This window comes from Lacerta agilis, chromosome 8 (genome assembly GCF_009819535.1).
Source record: "Lacerta agilis isolate rLacAgi1 chromosome 8, rLacAgi1.pri, whole genome shotgun sequence".
Lineage (NCBI taxonomy): Eukaryota > Metazoa > Chordata > Lepidosauria > Squamata > Lacertidae > Lacerta > Lacerta agilis.
The window spans coordinates 39,186,863-39,194,232 of record NC_046319.1 but is presented as its reverse complement, the minus strand read 5'-3'; positions in this window follow the sequence as shown (position 1 = coordinate 39,194,232).

Genomic DNA, 7,370 nt, shown 5'->3' with positions numbered 1-7,370 from the left:
ATTTGGGGGCACCAAATTTTTGTCTCCCTATTACCAACGATTACCAAAGGTGGCCCCTGTTTTGGGCTCCCTGCCTTCTGCTTCACCAGTCCCAATGGTTTACTCTCTAGGAAGTGTGTTTAGCATTGCATATTTAAATATAGTCTAGCTCAGTATTGTGTGCAGTGACTGGCAACAACCCTCGAAGAAATCAAGCAGGGGACTTTCTAAGCTCTACCTGGAGATGCTGGGGATTGAACTTGGGGATTTCTGCATGCAAAGCAGCAGCTCTACCACTGAGCTCTGACCCTCATTAATACATTGCTATGATGTGGGTGGCGCTGTGGTCTAAACCACAGAGCCTAAGGGCTTGCTGATCAGAAGGTTGGTGGTTCGAATCCCCGGACAGGGTGAGCTCCTGTTGCTTGGTCACTGCTCCTGCCAAACTAGCAGTTCAAAAGGATGTCAAAGTGCAAGTAGATAATAAGGTACCACTCCGGCGGGAAGGTAAACAGTGTTTCCGTGCGCTGCTCTGGAAGCTGTCTGCAGAAAAACATTGGCTCCCTTGGCCTATAGAGCGAGATGCGCATACAACCCCAGAGTCGTCCGTGTCTGGACCTAACAGTCAGGGGTACCTTTACCTTTATGATGGGTACAGGCCACACTGTTTGTAATTGTCCCAATAAATATGTCATTGGAGAAAGCATTTCTGGTGGATGCTTTCAGCCTATAGGGCTCTCTTTGCCCCAGAGGAAATCTGAGTGTCTTTGGAAAGAAGCATGATACCTTTTTAACTAGGAAAGAAATTATAGCTAGAGATTACGAATCCTTCCAAGATCAGGCTTCGTTATTTACTTAAAACATCCTGCTCTGCATTCTCCTCCTGCAAAAAAAAAAGGTGGTTTAACTAATTTCAGTGAGAAGACAGTTCCTGTGCTAAGCATTATGATGTAAGAGACATGATACAAAAGGAAAGAAAGGACTGGAGGAGGAAGAAAGAAAACACAAGCATTCTTTCTTTGTTAAAAAGATCTTGTAATGAGGGAGAGGCACTACTGTCTCATCCCATCTTTGTCCCTCTCCTGACAGAATGGCCACTGCTGATGACAGTCGAAGGAGAAGCCCAATGCAGTTGGGCTTTAGCTGAGCAGATTTTAACATTCCTAAAATTGCTTTTGGGTTACACGTTTTCTGAATATTAGCATGACTGGGGCAGGTGAGGCTTCACTATACACCTGCACACAGCACTTGCCCTATGCTGCCACCTGCTGAGGAGAGGGATCCACAAAAGCTACAATAGCCTTGGGTGGAAGTCTCCAAGGCTGTGTTCTAAGTAAGGGGCGGGACTTCCTCATCTCTGTGGGGGCTCCAGACTATGCCAGGCTGATTGGATAAACCCTTTTGCTGCCATAATCAAAGTCTGCCTCATGGGCAGCCCAGCTGCACAAGTAAACTAGGTGGTATTAGGCACATCTGTGCCACCTTGACTTTCTTGGAGGAAAGGTGGAATATAAATGCAATAACTAATAAATACAGCGAGGAGAACCATGGAGGGTAAGCCCAAAGGGCCCCACAAGGTTCTGCTCTAACCAAATTGACCTGACAGGTTGAAATCTAGAGCCTAAGGGAGAAAGGCAGTCTCTGCAGTGCAACCTCCTTCCCAGGAGTTCAGGGTTTGAGCCCATCACCATTCCTCTTACTCCAGCTGATTATACATTCTATGGCTGCTAAGGAGCCTCACTCAGTGCTACTGTTTTTTATTTTATTTTTACTGATACTTCTGCAAACCTGAGGACTCCTGGCCAACCCCCCATGCATGTTGATATTACCTTCCTGTTTTGGAGTTCACTATTAGAAAAGAGTCGCCTCCTTGGAGGTTGTGTTTGCCCAGGGCCACCAACAACTGTCTGCCCACCCATTTTTGCTTGTCAGCCCAGCAGGATCCCCTGCCATTTGGCTCTGCCCTCAGCCTGGCAGTCGCCCATAAACAGATTAAAAGAGAAAGTGGGGGGTGGGGAATTCATTGAAGAAGGAAAAACCTGCCAGGTGAGAATGGGGACTGGGGATTGGCAGCAGGCCCATGTGCCCTGAAGCAAGGAAGGCTGGAGAAGAGGCAAAGCAAAATGGGAGAGGGTGGGCAAGATCTTTTCATCCTAGCTAATCTGCTGCCCCACCCACTCCCCTAAAGGGACTCTAGATTCAGTCAATTCCCTCTTCTGCTGAGCTTCCAGAGGGGCTGTTTCTTGGAATTTTCTTGGGTGCAGGTGGCTGCCCCTGGGGAGGGGGAGGGTGCTGAGCCAGGGCCTTCCACAGGGCTGCTGTGAAGCAGAGTAATGCATACCTGCACTACTGCCAAGGAAGATGCCTACAACCAGTGCTATTTTTCTTGAGAAAAAGGTGAGGGAACTTGCCCATCGTGGTGGGGATCAGTCGGGAAAAGCCAAGGAGGGCTCTGGCGGCAGGAGCATCATTCACCCCACTGCATTGGCATTTTATAAACATGATCCAAGTGAAGCTCTCAATTAGTTTGTAAGGATCTAGTCAGTGATGATCTGGGACGGTGGTTCCCAATTGTAGCTAAGTTCTGCAGACCCTCTGCTTTTGAAAAGCCATGCAAAGGAACCCCTGCTTCTGAAAATTTTGATACCTCTAGGGTAGTTTTTGTTATGTGAATAGTGCCACAGGACAACCCCCCCCCCCTGGTGTGGGTTACATAGACCCCCTGGGGTCCATGGACCACCAATCAGAAACCACTGCTCTAGGACATAAAGATTACAACAAGGTGGGTGGGGGGAAATGTCAAGACTCTGTACAATCTCTTTAGAAAGGGCCTGCTCCTGCCTGGGTCCTGGAGGAGGAGTTGAGCCCAAGGAAAGAGCTAAAAATGTGTCCCAGTTGCCCTTATCACTCACCAACATAAGAGCCATGTAGGTGTTGTCTATCACAAATTTAGACTCCCTGTGCAGAGGGGCGCTATATGATGCCATTTTCAGGGTTAATCTTCAGCCACCCTGCTGGGTCGCTCCCAATGAATGGAGCAATGGAAGGGTGGATTGGGAGTGGGAAGCTCTGCAGAGAGCTTTGGTTAGGGAGAGAGAAAGAGGCAGCAGAAAGAGAGAGAAAGGTCTGCAGCCAGAGGGCACTAGTGCTTCATCCTTCTGGGCAGAGGAAGCACCTTTCTGAACACAAACAAGGTTAAGCTTCCATCATCTGTTGCTACTCCCAGGGCGCAGACTCTCCAACTGTGCACATGCAGCTAGTATGCACTTTGGTAAATTTGGTTTTCTACCCAGCTTGAGTTGCATCCAATATGGGCAATGATCAGGAATTATGGGATCTGTAGTTCAGCAACATCCGGAGGGTCACAGGTTAGCCCCTTGTGTTTTGAAGTTTCATTGGTTTCAGCACATAACACTAAAAAGCTGTGGCTTTTTAAAGTGCTTAAGTTATGACTGCATCATGCTGTATCATTTAATTTTTGTATAGCATTTGGAAGAAAATTCAAATCCTACAGGGGAGTAAGTCTCACTGAACTCAGTGGAAGTTACTTCTGAGTAGAGTCATAAAGTGTTTCACAAGACAGATCCTTGCCCTGAAAGGGTTCCAGTATAAAATGCAGGAAAAAGGAAACAAAGGGGAAAATTTCAATTCAAGTATTTAGCCTTCAATTCTATATCCACCTACCTAGGAGTAAAATCCATTGAACTTAAAGGGATTGTTTCACAGTGGACTTGCAAAGTTGATCTTAAATCCTTCCAACATGAGTTTTTCAGCCTTCCGTCAGAAAATTGTGTCTCAGCCTAATCTACCTCACCGGACTGCTTTAGCATCTTGCTTGCTTATTTTTGAGAACTGTAATCAGGAAGTGATATGGTCTAACCCCCAGAAAAGTCATTAAGCGTTCCATCAAGACCATCAGCAATTTTACAAGTGGTTCATGAGAAAAAATGTTTGGGAACTGCTAGTCTAGCCCACACTACAATCAGTCTGTCACAATATCACTCATCAACCAGAAGCTGATGATACAACTTCAATATTTCAAGTGGGAGGGAGGGAAAGCCACACTTTAGAAAGAGAAGAACAGAACCATTAACTGGAAGAGAAGACTATTGTGGGATGTTGTGCAATAATCTAGTGGTGTGGCAGGGTGGGGGCCTGGGGCAGTGGCCCCAGGTGCAAAATTCTGAGGAGGCACAACCAGGTGTCTCCTCACAGATGCCAGCTTCCCAGGGGCGTAGCCAGGATTTTTGTAAGGGGGGAGGGGGCTTAAGAGTCAGAGCTTCTGATCAGGTGGTGCTGGAACTCCCAGCCATTTCTGCTTCAATAAATCCTAGGCACATCCATTCAGAAGCAAGCTGTGGAGTCTTCTCTCCAGGAAGTTTTATCTTCAGGGGGTTTTCTTTCCAAGTAGTGTTTAGGATTACATACATAAGCACTGTCAGGAACTCCTCTGCCTACTCAGATTGGCTGCTGTTCCACCACCCACAAAACCAAATGCTTTTGAAAGCACCCAAGAACTTTATTTTCCTCCATCCTATATAGACACAGATTGATAGTGACAGAATCTCTTCTGGCAGAGCCCACTTGTGATACTGGGAGTCAAGCCAGCTGAGTGGCTTTAGGATTTGGAGATTTACAATGTGTTTGTTGTTTCCATTATGTTTCTATTTTATTGTGTTTTTCCGTCTCCCCTATTGGGCTCAGCAGCAGCAGTGACAGCACCAGAAAAAAATGGCAGGGCAAGGGACAGAAAGGGCAAAGTACATTTCTAAGTGGGTGAGATATGCCCGCAATAAAACTGCCACCCTAAACATATTTTTTCCTGAAATAATTTAGGTCATGTTTTTATATAGCATGTATTAAGAAGTTTAAATTACAGTAAGGAGAAAGGATTTCAAAGAAGGCAGAGTCGCTCCACAAACATTGCCTTGACATACTGTACAAATTAGACAAGCCAAACACTTTCTTCAGGAAACAGTTCCTTTTGAACCAGTGCAGACAGAACCAGGAATGTAGACTTGGAAGGAAAGTAAGAGCAAACTGAGATATGTGGGCCCTATACACCCAAGAAACTGACAGCATGTTGTGTGTCTAAAGAGCCATCTGTTGTCACTCACTGAGAAATATGTAGATCTAAAATAGTCAAATATGCTGATTTTCATGCACTATTGATTTAAAAAAATTAAAAAAAGAAAAGAAAAATCCAGAGTCTCCTTGGAAGCATTGGAAAACCTGAGGTTTCACAATGTGGAAAAAATTGTTGTTCTGATATGTTTGTATACAGCAGTACCTTTGTTTACAACCATAATCGGTTCCGGAGGTCCAGTTGTAAACCAAAACAGGTTGTAACCCAAGGCGCACTTTCGCCAATAGGGCCTCCCCCCCAAAATTGGTTTTAATAAAACAAAATGGGTTGTAATTTAAAAAAAGGGACACGCACTTCCGGGTTTGACGTAGTTGTAATCCAAAATGGTTGCAAACCAAGGTACCACTGTACAGTATTCTGTTGTTGTTCTTGCCTCCTGGATTGAGCAGTGGCATAACCCTGGTGCCAGCCTAATGAGATCACAGGATTACTTTGTCCATTGCCACAAGAGCCTTAATTTATTTAGCAAACTTGTTCAACCAAGGACCCCTAGTCTGTGGGCTGCTCTGCCCAGGAACCTCCTTTCTTCACCTCTTTGTTCAGGTGACACCTCTTTTTGTGTTGATAGTGTAGGTCAAGGACAAGGAACATCTGGTGCCCTCCAGATGCTGCTGGACTCCAGCTCCCATCTCTGACCACTGGCCAGTCAGGCTGCTGGGAGATAGCTGTCCAACAATATCTAGAAGGTCACAGTTGTTAGTTGTTCCCCACCTGCAGATGAAGGTGTCAGGTTTCACTGTTACCATTGCATCATGGCATTTCTTCTTGCTGCACTCCTTCCAGTGGTCACTTCTCCTCTAGTCACTGTTGTGGATACACAACCTGACTGTCTCCAGGCACTGCTGTCATCTGCAAGGGATTCCCATGCAGCTGGGTGAATGTTGCCAGCCTTCATGTCACATTTGTAGACAGGGCCATCTTTACCCAGGGGTGCAAGAGGTGTGGGGCACCTGGGCGCCAAATTCTGGAGGGGGGGCCAGGCGCCCGCTGCTGAAGCTCTAAACTATCTACCTGTTATGAAATAATAAATAATTTTGATCAAGTTAGAAAAACAAAATACATATATACCTAAGTATTACCAAAATGTATACCTACTGTTTCACTAAAGGACATTCGACTTTGTCTAATTTACAAGACGCGCTGCACCAGCGGCGGCGCTTGTCATTCATAACGGCGGCGCTTGTCAGACTCAATGATGGCGCTTGTCATTTTCAACGGCGGTGTGCACGCAAAATTAACTAAATTTGGGGGCGCTGGGTGGATCTTTGCACCCCAGCAGCGCATATGCTAAAGACGGCCCTGTTTGCAGGCATCTTTGTAACGCAGAGCAGGGCTGCCAAAATGCCTAGTGCCTGAAGCCAGCTCCCCCTAAAACACGTCCTTGAGGATCCTGCCATCTTTCATAGAAAATGGTACTTTATCTTAGGACACGTTCCCATCATTGTTTGCCTATCAGGTTTGTGTAAATAGATAGATATACCGGTACCCAGTGCTTTAAAAAAAAAAAAACAACGTTTAGGGGTACTCTCATTTTGACTCAAGAAAACCAGTATTTTATAGTTTGATTTGGGAAAAATAAATATAGTAAATGGACAAAAATACTAAGATTCACAAAATGTTTAGGGGTATGCACTGGATATACCACTGCTTGATGTGATTCTAATAAAAGTTAATCCATCTCACTTCCTGACACGTTTGTCTTGAAAGCACTCCACTACAAGATGGTGAGGACTGGGGTGTAAAAAGTGAAGTTAATTAGCTGGCTGATTAAAGATTCTAACCCTGCTAAAAATCAAGAGAAGTGTTACCCTTAAAAGTCTTATTAAAACAAATGACACTTGCAAAGCACCACCTAGGTTCTAATCTGTACTGGTCAGGGCCAAAAATTCTTTATCTAAAATATATTTTAAATTATGTCATTTACATCCCACCAAGGAGCTCAAAGTAGCATACAGTATTGGGTTTTCCCCAACCCCCCATAACATTTCATCCTCATAACAACCATGTGAGGGAGGTTAGGCTAAGTGAGAGTGACTGGGCCCAAGGACACCCAGTGAGGTTTGTGACTGACTGCACACCATGGCTACTAAAGCAGTGCTCATGAAGGGGTTGCTTTTAGCTGCCCCCCAAGGCTTTTTTTAAAATTAAAAAAAAAATTTAAAAAAAATTGGTATCTCTGCAAACCTGAGAACATTCACTACTGTATTAGAAAAGCAGTTGCGTTTGCCCAGGGCCACAATCAGCT